The sequence below is a fragment of the Callithrix jacchus genome, chromosome 1 (assembly GCF_049354715.1).
Source record: "Callithrix jacchus isolate 240 chromosome 1, calJac240_pri, whole genome shotgun sequence".
NCBI lineage: Eukaryota > Metazoa > Chordata > Mammalia > Primates > Cebidae > Callithrix > Callithrix jacchus.
Genome location: NC_133502.1, coordinates 44,709,942 through 44,728,701, shown reverse-complemented (window position 1 = coordinate 44,728,701; position 18,760 = coordinate 44,709,942).

The window sequence follows — 18,760 nt, the reverse complement described above, 5'->3', positions numbered from 1 at the left end:
CTCCTCACTGCTCAGTTTCCCAGTTAACAATTTTAATGAGAAAATGTGTGTAGGTCATACAGGGAGAAAGGAAAGGCAGGGATAATCACTTTTTTGTTTAGTGTTTTCAGGGTCTTCACTGGCCTCTCTGACATAGTTTGTCTGTGTCCCCATCCATATCTCATCTTAAATTGTAGCTCCCATAATCCCATGTCATGGGAGGATCAGTGGGAGATAATCAAATCACTGGGGCAACTCCCCCCATACTGTTCTCATGGCAGTGAAGAAGTCTCCTGAAATCTGATGGTTTTAAATAACCCTGAAAATTCACCAGTAAAAAAAAAAAGAGAAATATCTGATTAGAAAATGGGCAAAAGAGACAAAGAGACATTTTACTATAATGTCAAATAAAGACCAATAAATCCATGAGATACTCGTCATTTCCCATTAGGGTAATACAAATCAAACCACAATGAGATATTACCACACACCTATGAGAATGGGTATAATTAAAATTGGATGATAGTATTATATACTAGAGAAAATGTAAAGCAAATGGATCATTTACATACTGATGGTGGGAATGGAAATTACAGTTAGGGACGATTAGCAGTTTCTTATATAACTGAATATAAAACTACCATAAAATTTACTCATAACATTCTTAAACATTTATGTCAAATAAATCAAGCCTTATGCTGACACAAAACATGTACATGATCGCATATAGCAGTCTTATTTACAATAGCCAAAAACTAGAAACTACCCAGAGTTTTGTACATGGGTGAATGACTAAACAAACTGTAGTAGATCCATGTCATGGAATACTACTCAGCAATATAAAGCAATCACCCTTGGTACATATAAAAACCTGGATGAATCCCCAGTGGATTAGACCTAGTGAAAAAAAAATACTGATACCAAAAGGTTACATACTGTATTTCATTAACATAACATTTATTGTTTAAATGACCAAATTATAGACATGGAGAAAAGATGAGTCGTTGTCTGGGTTTAAGAAAGGAATGGAGATGGGAAATTGGTGTGGCTATAAACAGATGAAATGAGGAATCCTTACAATGATGGAAATATTCTGTATCTTGATTTTTTTCACTGTCAATTTCTTGATTGTAATATTGTTCTATAATTTTATAATATATCATCTATAAGGGAAATTGGGAAACTGAGGGTACAGGATATTGTACTGCCAAAGAAATAAAATTCAACATTTCAATTTAATATTTAAAACTTCTCAGTGTTCACTAGAACTCTAAAATATCACTTTAGACTTACACTGATGTAAAAATTTGTTATGAAATTGTTTCTCTCAGATACTTGACAAAGTTTTAAACAACATGTAGATTCTAGTTAAGTAAAATGGTTACTTAAAACCAACAACAACAACCCTACTCCTGTGTTGAGATACACTGTTTGCCCTGCCCCCAGAGCTCCTCTGTGGAGGGTACCTTTTAGTATGTATTTAGTGGTAGGCAGTTAACAGCTGCCTACTTGGTATATTCTTGAGTTATGAGTAAATATAGAACACCTGTAATAGTAATAAGAATCACCTGTCTAAGAGCAAATAAATGCATGGATGAGAATCTGCTTGGGGCCTTCAATCTGGAGAGCTGTCAGCCCCACAGGGTGTTGGTCCCCAAGATAGATCCACTTTGTTGTGCTCTCTGGGTGTCTGCCTCTCAAATACCTTCAGCGCAGCCTGGGTGGGGGTCTCCTGAACCAGCTGGGTCTCAGTACCCTTGTCTACTAAATTACTGTATAGGTGGTCAGGAACAAAAACAATGCTCAATTCTCCAGCACAATGTTTTTTTTGTTGTTATTGTAATCTATTCCAGTCCACTGCTTTTGCTACTTCTGTTGATATCCCCTCTGTTTCTGTACTCATACATTTTCTGGACCTGTTATTTCTATCATCATTCCTTTTCTTTGCACCCTGTGCTGTGCCAGAAATGTTATTCTTACTTATGCAATCAGTGCTTTAGAATGCTTAAGCTATATGATAATATTCACTCTTTACCAGTTCAAGTAACTTCACATCCCCAGCCACATCTGATCTCAAGGATGTGATTCTCGTATCAAACATCTGGGAGAAAACTAAGCCAGGCCTGATCCAATTAGTCTTTGAGAAACTCGGGTTTCTCTTCCTCTGTGAAACTCCTACTGAACACCCCAGGTAGAAGCATAATCTCTTTCACTTTAAAATCAATACACAAAGTTTTTGTAGCTTCCACTTGGTAAATCATTAACTTTCTTAAAATTCTCTTCAAATCAGGATGTTATTTATATAAATTTATATGCAAACATATACTTTCTCTTTCCATATAATCTTTGAATTATTTTACTTAAGATTAAACCTTGTATGGTACTTTGCACATAAATCAAATATTTATTTACTACTATTTCTCAGAGAACTTAAACACATTGTTGCACAGGCTGGAGTGCAAGGATGTGATCTTGGTTCACCACAGTCTAGACCTCTTGGGCTCAAGTGGTCCTCCTGCCTCACCCTCCTGAGTATCTGGGACCATAGGCTCATGCCACCATGCCTGGCTAATTTTCTAAAAATTATCATAGTTTCTAGAGACATAGTATTCCCATGTTGATCAGGCTGTTCTCACACTCCTGACCTCAAGAGATCCTCCCCTCTCGGCCTCACAAAGTGTTGAGATTAGAGGAATGTTCCACCATACCTCTGAACATAAATATAGTTTAAATATAGGATAGCCTCTCTTTAACACTAGAAATATAGCTGTTTCTTCATCTTTGATAAAACACATATTCAAAGTTAGTGCTTTTTAATTCTGTGATATTTTTATATACAAAAATAGGAATAATTGCTTTAAATAATATAGGTGAAATAAAACAAAGCATGCAGTATGAAAGATTTATTAAAATACTAATCATTTTTGTTAGGGTGAAATATACTTCTTTCATTAATACTACTTTAAATTGGATTAGAAAAGAAACCATTCAGTAGTATAAGGAAAGTCTTCATTTACATGAAAGAATAATTTATAGTTATTTGTTAACAACAGATTGCACTGGTGTTTTTTTATGCAGCCATGAACACGTTGTGGAACATGTTATGAACTAAGAAAATGTTCACCCTTGCATAACTAGAAAATAGAATTATGAAGGTCTACTTAGTGAAATTTCATGTACACTCCTAATTTGGGGCATTATTAATATTTCTTTAAATAAGTCACAAGCTTTTATATAAAATGGACTACAGTGGTAAATAATTAATGATTTTATAGGCAAATTTATTGACAATTCCTAAGAATTTTAAAGAAAAATCATCAATACAATAGGTGGACTTCAAACAGTTTCAGTGAAAGCATAGAATTCATTTAAATCCGAGGTGAATTTTCTGTTTATTTCCTTCCTCCTTCTCTTCTTTCCTTCCTTCCTCTCTATGCTTCCCCTGCAACACCCTCTCTCTTTCTTCTCTGAAAAACAGTTAAGAACTTAGACAATAGCACACCATTTTATTTATGTTTTATCATCTTTATTTCAAGTAGTCTGCTTATAATTACTAATTTTATGTAGTTAGGCAAATATAATAATAAAATGTCACCTACTGAATAAATCAAGTTAATCTTATAATTGATTTTTCTGGATTGCTTGTGCTTACTTTCAACAGAGGCTGGTTTGTACTTACATTTGCTTTCCCGTTTTCATATTATTGATTACAATTGCTGCAAAAATTGGAATTGTGTGTATTGTTTTATGGTATTCATTAATTTGATTTACACATGGATTACATTTTGAGTAATTATATTATGAAAAAGTAACACTAATGTAAATAAATTACTTTATTTGAATATATTACCATTGGTATTTATAATAAGTGAACCTCTCATTCCATAAAAAATCTTAGTGATTAAAACAAAATCAATACCATAATTTTTCACTCTTTCTTACACACCACAAGACACTGTAGTCCTCGTTTACAGAGCTCTTAATCAGTGTCAAACTGAGGAACAATTTTTAAAAATATCCAGCAGGGGATGATCCAAGACCTCATATTTAACATGTTAATCAGTGGCCTAAATATTTTGTTTAGTGTCAAATGACCCTCACAATTGTACATTACAGGAAGGGCATTTTCAGAAGTTTTTAAAATAAATGTATACAATGGTAATAAACACCAAAGGAATAACAAAATCAGAACTATATATCTCCCTAAGGAAACCTGACTGTGAAAACAGCAGAAAGAGAGAATTTAGCAATATGCAAGTATGACAGTAAAATGCCAAGAATTCCAGTGTTTATTAATCAAAAGCATACTATTGTATTAATAATTGAAAAGAAATGGTGATATGGGCATGAATAAATAGTGCGATACACATTAGGAACCCTCAGGTAGTTTTATAGTAATAGGCATTTATTTTATTCAAGATTAAATAAACTCTATAAATAACTACACAAATAAATTCCAAAACAATTCTAGAAAACATACTCTGGACATGACTTAGAATCAAAGAAAGGTAAAAGTTGAAATACCTAAATGAAGGAATATAAGGAGTTTATTTTCTCTTCAAGTATAGGAAAATTCTACGTTAGCTATGTTGCATAAAGTTTAGTGACAAATTAAACTACTAAGAGTGTAGAAAGAAATTAATATTGCACTTAATAAATTTTTCAGAAAATGTAATATTTTCTCCATGCATTAGGTTACCAGGGAATGGCTTTGAAGGTCTTTGCATGGAGAATACTAAAGATAATATAAATGTTCCCCTTCTGATAATGACAATCTTGTAATTGAGGTTAAGCACCCTGAAAAGACAATAAGGGAACTAGTGCAAAATACACACACGCGCACATTTTCTTTCTTTTGCCATAGCTATAAGGGATATTCAAGGGTCTGGAGGTTCAGTTTGTATTCTTGATTGAGAATTGTTCAAAGCAAAATGATACATGTACTGCGTATGAAGAATTTTGTCTTAAGTATTAAGGACAGAGATAATCATTGAGGCATAGGCTCACTAATACACTTAGTTTATTACATCTAGCTTATCTTTACTAATAATACACTTCTCAACCAAAACAAATGCAATTGTAATAATATATGTAAATAATAAAAATAACTGTCAGTCTAAATGTCCATACTCAGAGAATATATTTTTGGAAAAATAAAGATAAAATGGCATTTCCCCCCAAAAAATTTCAGTTGACAGAATTCAATATTGCCAATCTGTCCTGCAGGCAGATGCAGATATTAATAAGTATTCTTGACAAGTAATTATAAAATGTATACAGAAATGCAAAGGATCAAGAATAACTAAAGACACTTAATAAAAAGAACAAAGTGGAAGTTACTCTAATAAATGTCAAAATATAAAATAAAACTATAGTAATGAAGAGAAATAGTTAAAGGGGTAAAATTGAGAGTGCAGAAACAACCATGACTTTATGAAAGATTAATATAAGACATATTAGAACAAAAGTGGTCTCCCAAATAGAAAATAATGTATAAAATTTTTCATAAATAATTCTAGAACAATAGCAAAGACTTAAAATTAGAAACAAAAGCTGAAACTTGATCTTACCTAAAAGCACAAACAAAAAAGCAAAAATGTAAAAGCAAGAACAATATGATTTCAGATAATAATGTAGTCTTTTTTTTTTCTTTTTCTCTCTTTCATTTTTCTTTCACTTTTTTCTTTCTTCCCTTTAGCTTTCAGTTCCTGTCGAAAAGCATTAGGTAGGACAGAAGCTGGTGTCTGTGTGTGTGTGTGTGTGTGTGTGTGTGTGTGTGTGTTGCGTGTTGGTGGTCTAAAGCAGAGTGTTGAAACTCAAGCCAGGGGAAAGAATGTCTATGCAGAGAAGTGGTGGACAAGTGCAAAGGGCGTGATCACATGTTGGGCAATAAATACACAGTTACAATAAAGCAAACAGGCATGGGGTGTTCGAGTTTGTTTGGTAAGGTGGTATGGAGGCATTCACACAGGTTGGCAGCCTGACACAGACTGTAAAAGCCTGAGTAGAGTTAGAGTGCCCTTTCCCAGATGGTTTTCCTATTATAAAAGGTAACCTATAAACACAGCCTCCACTGATTCTCCTGATGATGTTGGCACCCCTCTTAACAGAGTCCCTTATTAATTTTATAAATGCCATGTTCACACACTCTTACAGAATGTCCACATGGTGTGTTTTCCAACCTTACAGAATATACACACTCTAAAATATCCAATTATCTGAGCCTTTTGATTCTTTCTTTCACCATCTACCAGAGCAGTTTTGGCATTTTAACTTAATATGTACAGCTATGTCTTTATGATTCTAATAGCCACCCTAAAAGCATGTCAGTGTCCTTGCCAGGATATTAAATTATGTATTATAAGACAGTGTTCCCATATTGATAAACTCTCTAGTCTTTTTTAACTGAACTTGTTATCTACATATCTTCTCTTGATTCAGTATCCTCAGAATCCAGTCCTATATTTATTTTATTGGGTTATTTGAATACTTATTTACTGGATATTTAGATTCAGATAGTTTTATGTTTTTTCCTAAAATCATCTAGCACCATGCTAAGTTATGTTGGACATGCTTATTTATTTTTCTGGATATGTAGGGTAGATCCTGTCTTGTAATGAAGAGCCCTTTGCATTGTCTTCCACAACAGGGAGAGTACTAGCCTTTAATAGCCAGATGTAGGCTCTAACTGCAGAGAAATTTGATTCTCAGGGAAATCTGGAAATTCAAAAATTTCAACCAAGATCTTCCCATCCCTTATCTTACACACTTACTGCTCAACCAGGACCCTGACGTTAGTTTGGTGTATCTTCCACGACAAATAATTCAATCTTCCCTAGGTTCCTGCTTACTCCTATAATTGAGTCCTAGGACTAGTCTTCAGCTCTTTCTCCCCACTGATTGTAGGAGATAAGAATCTATTTATAGCTTTTAAGGGGACCCTCTGGCCTCACACTTAACTTCTCTTTCTCTAAAGCATGTAACACCCTAGCAACAGCTATCCAATTTTGTTTCCCTTCTAAGTATGATTTCTGATTTCTCCTGTACATCTCAAATTCCTGATTTGATGTTGCATCAGTAATTTAATTTTCTTCTTCCAGTATGTCACTTCAGTTGAGTGAAAGTTTTAACAATTGTACTGGTACCACATGTCACAGACTATTAATATTCCATCTACAACCACTGATGGGATTCTCATTGCCTGCTAACAATGATCTAGCTCCAAAATCTTATTTTTGAGTCTGTTATTTGAACCTCTCTCGGCACTAACTTTATTGTGTTGGTTAAATGTCTTTGAAAGCAAGACTCTAAGAAAGGGATTCATGCAATAAGTAAATGGAAGTTCTTAAGATGAACACCTGAAGGATGGGGAAGAGGGAGAAGTTGAAATGTACTGAAGTAAAAATTTTAGTCAATTCTTCAGGGAGCTCTAGTGCTGGGTTAGGCTTACAAAATTGTTCTAAGTAAGGGCAAGGAATCAGGACATTCATACATCATATTAAACTATCACTGGATTCAGTTTGCCCCCAGAACTGTGGACAAAGGTTTGGGCAAGGACGCTCTCTTTAGTCCAAGACAGCTGCGAAAAGATAACTCAGCAGAGAGCTTTCAGCCACCAATACTCCCAGCATCTAGACAATGAGTTCTTTCCTAAAGGAGAAAAATCTGGATAGCACACTACACATCTGCAAAAAGTTATAAATGGCTGGGTTAGGTTTTTTTTTTCTCACTTACTGCATTGAACCACAAAAAGTTGAATGCTCTTCTTGATCAAATACATGTATGACATGTGTTATGATTTGAATGTGTTTTCTTCCGAAATTCAGATGTTGCTAATGTGATACCATTTAGAGGTGAAGACTTTAAGAGGGGATCAGGCTGTAAAGTGTCTTCTTTGTTAATGGTACGAAAGTCCTAATAAAAGATGTTTCATATGGCATTCAGCTAGCTTGCTAGCCTGCTCTTCCATTTTTCTGCCATGTGAGGACTACAGGTGCTTTGCCCTTGGACATCCTAGCTTCCAGAACTGTGAAAGTAAATTTTCCTTAAAACAATTACTCTTATTTTGTTATAGTAGCACAGACTAAGCCAGCATGAGAGTGCTATACTACAGAAGGATGTGTGACATGACACCAATTTTGTTTTTTGAACTGTTGAAAATAAATCAAATTTGTTATTCCCCCCAAAGTTTAGCCATTTTGGGTTGCCATTATAAGATATCTGCACACTAAGGTTTAGCGCCTCCCCACTTTTTTGGTTGACAATACAGAACATTTAAACACTTCATACATTTCTCTGACTAGTCAAACAAATGTTTGTTCTGTTAGTTTAATATTAGCAAAAATGTATCTTTGGAAATCATATTTGACAAAAACAATTTAGAAGAATATGCTACACTGAAATTAGGTTTTGAAAAAAATGGATGATCCAAATTACATTCCAATAATTTTAGAGTTTTAAATTAAAACAAAAACAGTTCCCTAATTTCTGTTGTTTGTAAGGATAAAAAGAAAATATAACAATGTTGGAAAAAGAGAAAAAGTATTTTTCTTATATATTTTTCATATTCCTGAGAGAATAGACTATACTTTTACTTATAATTTCAGTAGTCACTTAAATTGTGTAATCATTTACTTAATTTTACAAAGAATTTTTTTTTATTTTTTCCTTACAGACTCCTAATTTGAAGTCATGAATTAGTTAATAATCGTAAAATGTATTCAAATAGTTTTTTACATTTTAATGAAAATTTAGTAAAAGCTATCATAGGAATAATTAGTCCCTGATTTCTAGCATCCAACAATTCACTCTATAAATTTCAAAAAGTTAGAAACTGTAAAAAAAAAAAAAAATTACATAAAATGAAATGAAAAAAATGGTAAAATTTAAGCAAGTTCATAAGGAAAATTCCAAAGTCATTGTTAATGTGGAAAACGATACTTTTTGAAGTATTTGAAAGACTATCAATACAGAGTTTTAAAAGTTGGAATAAAACATAAATACAAAAAGACACAAAATCATAAATTAAAATGATGAATTTTTCTAATTTAGTATGATCACCTTCATTTGGCAACTCCAGACCAACAATCATATTCATCTATATCAGAGCCATAAATAGCTTATCACAATCTATTCTTACATGATTTGGGACACATTGCTCATAATTCTGGCAATTCTTCCTTCTATAACACCGCACATGGAGTTTCTTGATAGGAATTCTTTAAAGAGAAGTTGTCAACGTTTAAGGAAATATTCACGTAAAAATCTATATAATAGAAGCATTTTAGGAGTCAATTAACTTTAGAAAGGAAGAAAAATACTATAGCAATGGCAACTTTGTATCTAATAGGAATGAGTCATTACAGTCAAGCAAGGGCGATCTGCAGCCCTCCATCTCCTATCTTTTTCCAGGGTAATTCCTAACTTTCTTTCTCTGGGTATTTCACCAATAAGCTTTCCACAGATGGGGGAGTCTAGATCACCCATATCAGTGTCATTTTGGCCAAGAACCATTAATTTCCTTACAAAATGACGTAAAATAGCCTTAGATTCCATATCAATGTTACCCAAAGAGAGAGGCTAGGAAAGGCAATTCTGTAGTATAAGATTCTGATTCACCCCTGGGCAATCAGGTTCTCTTAGTTTTATAGACTGAGGCTAGCTGGTTGTTTTTGTTTGTTTTATAAATCTCCGACAGCTTTCCTGACAAGCACACTCTACTGCATCCTCACAGTCAGATTTGATTATATTGCGTTTGATTCCCATTCAGCCGCCTTTCATGATTTTTACTTTGATTTGAAGTCACTGAGTAATATTGAATTCTGCTCTAAAAAAGAATTGTATAAAATGCACTATAAAGATGGTAATGTTTCTCATTCAAAAACGCATACTTATCTGATGCCCCCTAACTAGGACACCTTAGATTAATTCCCCACTGCTGTAAGTACAAAGAGCAGCTTTAATTCTCATGAACAAGTAGGTTTTAAAATTGTTTATTTATTCATTTATCTCATGGACAGATGTATTTTGATAACTGAAAGTTTTCTTTCCACAGTAGCTATCAGAAATCCTAGAGTCAATTGATGACTCACATAAAATAATGCACGGGCCATGATGGCAAGCACAGGTCTTGTGTTACTCTCCTTTCATCTACATTCTATTTTTTCATTTTTATTGCTTGCAGTTATAGATATGCTACTTTATTTGTGGAATTCTTTAGCCCATCATCCTAGAAAAAGGAAATCATAAGCAAGTAAAAAATATTCCTTTGTTCTTATGTGTATTTTTCTTTTTTTTTTTTTTTTTTTTTAATTTTTTATTGGATTATAGGTTTTGGGGTACATGAGCAGAGCACGCAAGACAGTTGCGTAGGTACACACATGGCAGTGTGCTTTGCTTTTCTTCTCCCCTTCACCCACATATTCTTTCCTTTTGTCTAACTTTTCCTTCAGACATGAAAGCTAATATTTCATTACTCTCAAATTTATTTTTTGATACTATAATATTACATAGTGTGCTGTATTGTCAATGACAGATGTTTGAAATAAATGATCATCCTAGAATAAATTAGAAAAATTGGTCAATTTTATTTATTATGGGATATATTAAGCTAAATATATAGTGAGTAAATATTTTCAATAAAATATTTTATTTATTTATCATGAATATTGCCTTCTCAACATATTTTCTGTAAATGTATTTTTATGTAACACATACACAATTTGCGTTTGCTATGAATTTTACCTTAAATCCTAAGACATGATTTGTCTTAAAAAAATTTGTTTTAAGATCTTATGTGTATTTTTCATACTCATTGCACTGTTTATAAAAACAAATTTTTTTAAGACAAATCATGTCTTAGGATTTAAGGTAAAATTCATAGCAAACGCAAATTGTATATGTGTTACATAAAAATACATTTACAGAAAATATGTTGAGAAGGCAATATTCATGATAAATAAAATATTTTATTGAAAATATTTACTCACTATATATTTAGCTTAATATATCCCATAATAAATAAAATTGACCAATTTTTCTAATTTATTCTAGGATGATCATTTATTTCAAACATCTGTCATTGACAATACAGCACACTATGTAATATTATAGTATCAAAAAATAAATTTGAGAGTAATGAAATATTAGCTTTCATGTCTGAAGGAAAAGTTAGACAAAAGGAAAGAATATGGATAACTAAAACAATACAATCACTAAGATATATTTAATAGCTAGAACTCTAGCAATTGGTTTTATACGGAGATAATATGCTTTCTTTTCTGTTTTTTCTTCAACAGTGAAATTGTTTAAAAGTATGATAATCTTAAAAAACTTCAGTAACTTTCTCCCATTAGCAATTACTCACTCTATACTTTTTGTAAATAAGGTAGTAAATTCAAATAATAGTAGTAGAAGTAAAAAAAAAATCAGTAAACAAAGTAATCATTTAAAAGGAAAAGAAAAAGTAGAACACTGCACTAAAACAAATTCAATAAAATAGAAAATATAAACTAAAAAGAAAATGAATAGGATTTCATTTCTGTGGGATTATTATTATTATGCCCATTTTTGAATCATTTTATACCATATATATTTTATCAAGAAAAGGTTAAATATTCCTTAGCAATTTCAAGAAAAAAATGGAATAAACAATTTTAATTAAAACAGGAAAATATGAATAATTTAATATAATATTTTACATTTTAAAAAGTGTGTATTGATAAAATAAGCAATACAAAAAAAATATATTTAATTTCAAAAAATCTAATCAAGACACAAAATGTAAAAACATGAATGATGCAGGACACAGAGCAATATATTGTCATTTAGCAATGACACTTGTTAACTGACACAATAAAAAAAAGACACTTGTTTCATAAACTTGATTAAAATTTTCAGACATTACCCAATTAATTTAAGGAGAAATATAATGTGCAAAGTATATGCATGCAATAAATATGATATTGTAATTTAATTATTTTAAGGAAATACATCTAAAGATGGGGCATCATAAAAATTATCTCAGCCTCTCAAGATGCTCCTCATTTTTATGTCCAGTAATCTATTTCAACATAAACAAAAGACTAAAACTTTTTTCTATTAAATTTATGATCATATATTTTAAATAGCAAAGCTTTGAAATAAGCATTCAGGCAAATAATATTATAAAAATAATGCTAGAAAAAAATTAGAAAAAATTAGCAAATAATGTTAGAGAAAAAGCACTAACAACTTAATCCAGTAGTAGAATAAAGTAATAGTTAACAATAAACAGATAACAAATAAGATTTATTACAGGGTAGTAAAAAAATTAGAAAGTCAATTGGTACAATCAATCATAACATTCAATGAAAGTATTTAATATTTAATAAAATAGTTAAACATTTATTCTAATAGGAATTGAAAATGAATTGGTAAAATTCAACTTCTGTTCTCCTAAAATATTGTCTAAATATTAAATGAGGTACTCTTTAAGATTAATAGTATCTAATTGAATAACACTAAAAATATTCTATTAGAATTTGAACTTTTATTACATAATTAATATCACTTAGCATGTCTTAAAATATATTTTAAGATGAATTTATATTTGCTTCTTCAAATTTGAAGTTTGTATAAACCTAATAAAATACTCACATGGACATTTCATTTTTTATCAATGTAAGCAATCCTTTTATACATATAATTGCATTTTAGGTTCTGGGGTACATGTGCAGAACATGCAGGATTGTTGCATAGGTATATACATGGCAATGAGGTTTGCTGCCTCCATCCCCCCCATCACTTGTTATTAAATTATTTTTGTTATAATATACTTTATCATGTACAAACTTAAAAGTACTTGTAAACTATATATTTTTCTGACTCTAACAAACATAAATCCAAGTTAGTTAAATACAACATATCAACATTTAAAATGTTATCATTGATTTCATGTGATAGGTAGTGCTGTTTTGATGAAACAAAATAGCTTCTTTCAACATCACTATGACAGTAGGCATGATTGACAATAGATCTATAAAGGTTAACATTTCTATACTAACATATACCATAATCATTTGAGTAATTCATTATTATCTACACCTTTTCCTGGGCAAAATTAATCATCATTAAGTAGTATATCTACCTTCTTTTCTCATTACTGTCTATTAATTGAAGTAGCACATTACTGTGTCACATTATTGTTTTCATGTGTTGGCAAACACATGTATGTTTTTTAAAAACTTACACCCAGATTATTTAAAAAAAACCTTTTTTTTTTTTTTTTGAGACTGAGTCTCACTCTGTCACCCAGGCTAGAGTGCAGTGGCATGCACTTGGTTCACTGCAACTTCCACCATCCAAGTTCAAGTGATTCTCCTGCCTCAGCCTCCAGAGTAGCTGGGATTACAGTCAGGCACCACCACGCCCAGCGAATTTTTGTATTTTTAGTAGAGACAGGGTTTCACACTGTTGGTCAGGCTGGTCTCAAACTCCTGACCTCGTGATCTGCCAGCTCTGACCTCCCAAAGTGCTGGGATTACCGTCATGAGCCACTATGCCCAGCCTGAAAATAATACTTCAATTTGGAATTTGTACTTAAGGCAATACTTTGGCATGAACGCTATTTTTTAATAAATAAACTCCAGAATCCATTAGGACTATTGTTGTTTATTTAAAATTAAGATGTGTTAATCTAACCAAAACTTTCATGCATTCGAACAACATATCAAAAGTTAATCAATTCCTTTATAATGCTTTCCTGTGTCACTTTAGTCAATACCATAGATGATATTGGCAGTGCATCTATAAACAAAAAGTAAATCAAGTGAATCCTATTATGCTTGAGAAGGCTGAGGAAGCCAAAACTACATCATGATGCTTAAATTATTTTTCCTAAGTGTTTATTTTCTTTACCTACTTTCTGCTTGGTAAAACACAAGCTCTCAGCCACTTAATGGCACGTGTTTCACAGCAAATTAAATATATTTGTTTCAATTCATTTCAATTCAAATCACACAATATTGCAAAGGAATGCCACATTTCATTGACTAATCCACACTTTAAAATTGCTTGGAACAAGTTAGAGTAAGAAATTTTGTGTGGGGATGTATTCTCATTGCCTTGGGAAGAATCAAATCCTTATTATAAATTGGAGCTATAGTGGTCACCGTGTAGTTCAAAATCGCTGGGGCCGTGTTATATGACTCTAGAGTATAGTATATTTTTAAACACTGAGCCTGCAGTCTTAGTATTTTATGAATATTTTATTTTATAAGTTGTAAGTTATAAGTTTTCATAACCCATGAAAAGACCGCAGAGGTACATAATATTGAGTGGTTGTTCATGAAAAATTGAATATTTGTGAATTCATCAGCAAAGGAAGTAAAAGAGGAAAATAATAAAAAAAACCTCAATTCTGACAGGGAAATGTGAGTGATGGTCCTCTGATTCCAATTTATTAATTAGGTTTTCCTTAGTTAAGTCTCTTTATTTCTTTGGGTCTTAGTTTCCTCATCTGTTGATCAAGGAGCTTGGATTAGGTCACCTCTAAAAACTCTTGAGTTCTGCAATCCTGTGTTCTACTATGATGTTAATTTCATAATATATGTTCAGATCATTTTATTGCCCACTTAATTCTAGGCTACTAACAATTGCCTATCAAAAAAGTGCACCTCTAGAATGTTCTAGCCAGCAAACCTTCCCTACTCATCTAGAGCCAATGTAAAGTATTTTCCCTTTAAAATTCTGTACCTGATCTATACCAATTTTAAAGTATGTATTATGATATATGGTCCATATTAGTGTATTTGTCCTTGTTCCATACTAGAAGTCAAGGGCAATAGACCAATAACAAGGTCTGAAGTTGAGGCAGCAATTAACAACCTACCACACACACAAAAAGCCCAGGTCCAGATGAGTTCACAGCCGAATTCTACCAGACACACAAAGAGGAGCTAGTACCATTCCTTCTTAAACTATTCCAAATAATCCAAAAAGAGGGAATCTTTCCCAAATCATTTTATGAGACCAACATCATCCTGATATGAAAACCCAGCAGAGACTCAACAAGAAAAGAAAACTTCAGACCAATATCCATGATGAAGATAGATGCAAAAATCTTAAATAAAATACTGGCAAATGGATTGCAACAGCACATCAAAAAACTTATGCATCATGATCAAGTAGGATTCATCCCAGGGATGCAAGGCTGGTTCAACATACACAAGTCTATAAACGTTATTCACCACATAAACAGAACCAAAACCAAAAACCACATGATTATCTCAATTGATGCAGAGAAGGCATTTGACAAAATTCAACAGCCCTTTATGCTAAAAATTCTCAATAAACTCGGTATTGATGGAACATATCTCAAAGTAATAAAAGCTATTTATGACAAACCAACAGCCCATATCATACTGAATGGCCAAAAACTGGAAGGATTCCCTTTGAAATCTGGCACTAGACAAGGATGCCCTCTTTCACCACTCCTATTCAATATAGTACTGGAAGTTCTAGCCAGAGCAATCAGGCAAGAAAAGAAATAAAGGTTATTCCAATAGGAAAGGTGGAAGCCAAATTGTCTCTATTTGCAGACGACATGATAGTATACCTAGAAGACCCCATCGCCTCAGCCCAAAAACCCCTGAAACTGATAAGCAACTTCAGAAAAGTCTCAGGATATAAAATCAATGTGCAGAAATCACAAGCATTCCTATACACCAATAACAGACTTAAAGAGAACCAGATCAAGAATGAACTGCCATTCACAATTGCTACAAAAATAAGTAAAATATCTAGAAACACAACTTACAAGGAAGGTAAGGGACCTCTTCAAGGAAAACCACAAACCACTGCTCAATGAAATAAGAGAGGACACAAACAGATGGAGAAACATTCCATGTTCACGGTTAGAAAGAATTAATATCATGAAAATGGCTATACTGCCCAAAGTAATTTCCAGAATCAATGCTATCCCCATCAAGCTACCATTGACTTTCTTCACAGAACTGGAAAAAACCACCATGAACTTCATATGGAACCAAAAGAGAGCCCGCAGAGCCAAGTCAATTCTAAGCAAAAAGAACACAGCAGGAGGCATCACACTACCGGACTTCAAACTATACTACAAGGCTACAGTAATCAAAACAGCATGGTACTGGTACCAAAACAGAGATATAGACCAATGGAACAGAACAGAGGCATTGGAGCCAACAAAACATAACTACAACCAAACAATCTTTGATAAACCTGACAAAAACAAGCAATGGGGAAAAGATTCCCTGTTTAATAAATGGTGTTGAAAAAACTGGCTAGCCATGTGCAGAAAGCAGAAACTGGACCCCTTCCTGACACCTTACATTAAAATTAACTCCAGATGGATTAAAGACTTAAACATAAGACCTGGCACCATAAAAACCCTAGAAGAACATCTAGGCAAAACCATTCAGGATATAGGAGTAGGTAAGAACTTCATGACCAAAACACCAAAAGCATTGGCAACAAAAGCCAAAATAGACAAATGGGACCTAATCATACTCCGCAGCTTCTGTACAGCAAAAGAAATAGTCACTAGAGTGGATCGGCAACCAACAGAATGGAAAAACATTTTTGCAGTTTACCCATCTGACAAAGGGCTGATATCCAGAATTTACAAAGAACTCAAACAGATTTACAAGAAAAAAACAAACAAGCCCATTCAAAAATGGGCAAAGGATATGAACAGACACTTTGCAAAAGAAGACATACATGACGCCAACAAACATATGAAAAAATGCTCATCATCACTGGTCATTAGAGAGATGCAAATCAAAACCACATTGAGATACCATCTCATGCCAGTTAGAATGATGATCATTAAAAATTCTGGAGACAACAGATGCTGCAGAGGATGTGGAGAACCAGGAACACTTTTACACTGTTGGTGGGAGTGTAAATTAGTTCAACCATTGTGGAAGACAGTGTAACGATTCCTCAAGGCCTTAGAAATAGAAATTCCATTTGACCCAGCAATCCCATTACTGGGCATATATCCAAAGGACTATAAATCGTTCTACTATAAGGACAAATGCACGAATGTTCATTGCAGCACTGTTTACAGTAGCAAAGACCCGGAACCAACCCAAATGCCCATCGATGATAGACTGGACAGGGAAATGTGGCATATATACACCATGGAATATTATGCAGCAATCAAAAATGATGAGTTCGTGTCCTTTGTAGGGACATGGATGAATCTGGAGACCATCATTCTCAGCAAACTGACGCAAGAACAGAAAATGAAATATCGCATATTCTCACTCATAGGGGGGTGATGAAAAATGAGAACACATCGGACACAGGGAAGGGAGTACCACACACTGGGGTCTACTGGGGGGAATAGGGGAGGGACAGCGGGGGGGAGGAGCTGGGGAGGGATAGCCTGGGGAGAAATGCCAGAGCTGGGTGAAGGGGAGTAAGGCAGCAAAACACACTGCCATGTGTGTACCTATGCAACTATCTTGCATGTTCTGCACATGTACCCCAAAACCTAAAATGCAATAAAAATGAAAAAGTCAAGGGCTATTTATTATTCATTCAGGTGAGTACTCTCCTTCTGCATCACCCCTACCTCCAAAACCTCATAGTGCTACATGCACATAAACGATAAAATTGAGGGTGAGTAAAAGCACATTTTGTAAAAATAGGGAATTGGGTTTTCTGCCCTATAACTGAATCTTATTGTACCTGTTAGAGTTACTGAGACTTCCTCTGCAGTTACTAGAATATTTGACCTTTGCAGTCCTTTGAACAGTCCCTGGAAATTGCAACCTGAGTAATTCAACAGCTAAATTTAAATTTGCTAGTGATATCCTCCCAGTTTCAAATTTACTGTCTACCATAACAACTCATAACACCTCATCACTTTCATGGGCCATATTTCCCTGTTTCTCTTACTGGCCTGTATCAGAAATGTTGAGAATGACAAAACTCTTTTAGTTTTTTCCCCACTTGGAAAACATTTTTTCAATCAGTTGGTAGCAAAAAATATGCAAAATTTTGTGTCTGGGGGATTGCCTGTTTCCTTTATATCAATATATTGTACTTATGTTAGAGTAACTGATAACACTTCATTTCAATTACAAGTTGATTTTTTATCTACACACTAGCCCATGAATTTCTGAGGGAAGAATCTTTTGTCTTTGATCTTTGTTTACCCAGTACTTAACGTAAAGCCTGTCAGAGCACCCTCAGAGCACACAATGTGTGAATAAACAACTTCTTACCAGGATCTGGCTGGAGTACATATAAACTGTAACTTAAGGTTATGCCTTAGAAAAGCTCACAACTACTTAGGACAATCTGAGCTATATAAAACGTGGTGACAGAAAAATCACAGAGTAATTCCTGGATCTTGCTATCTTTCAGGAAATTAAATTCTTCCTGAGAGGTCAAACCTAAATATTCAGCAAAAAAAAAAGTGATAAAAACTTGTAAGAAAAACTATTAGTATGTAAAAAGTAGTTAATTAATGGAGTCATAGTACTATTTTTACCCATCTGAAACTATTAGAGAGTGTTTAAAAATGTTAAATTGAATGTGTAGAAAAAATAAACACAATAAATTATTACGATTCAAAGTAACAGCACAGGAACCCATAGATAGAGGCATGGTAAGAAACAAATCAAAACTAATGGTATTCCTCTGAGTGAATATTGATACCAACATAAATTAGAATTCCTATTAAATTCATGAAGTGTTAATTAAAATGCTGCCCTACACAGCATTACATATTGTATGTGTGTAAATGTTAGTGCTA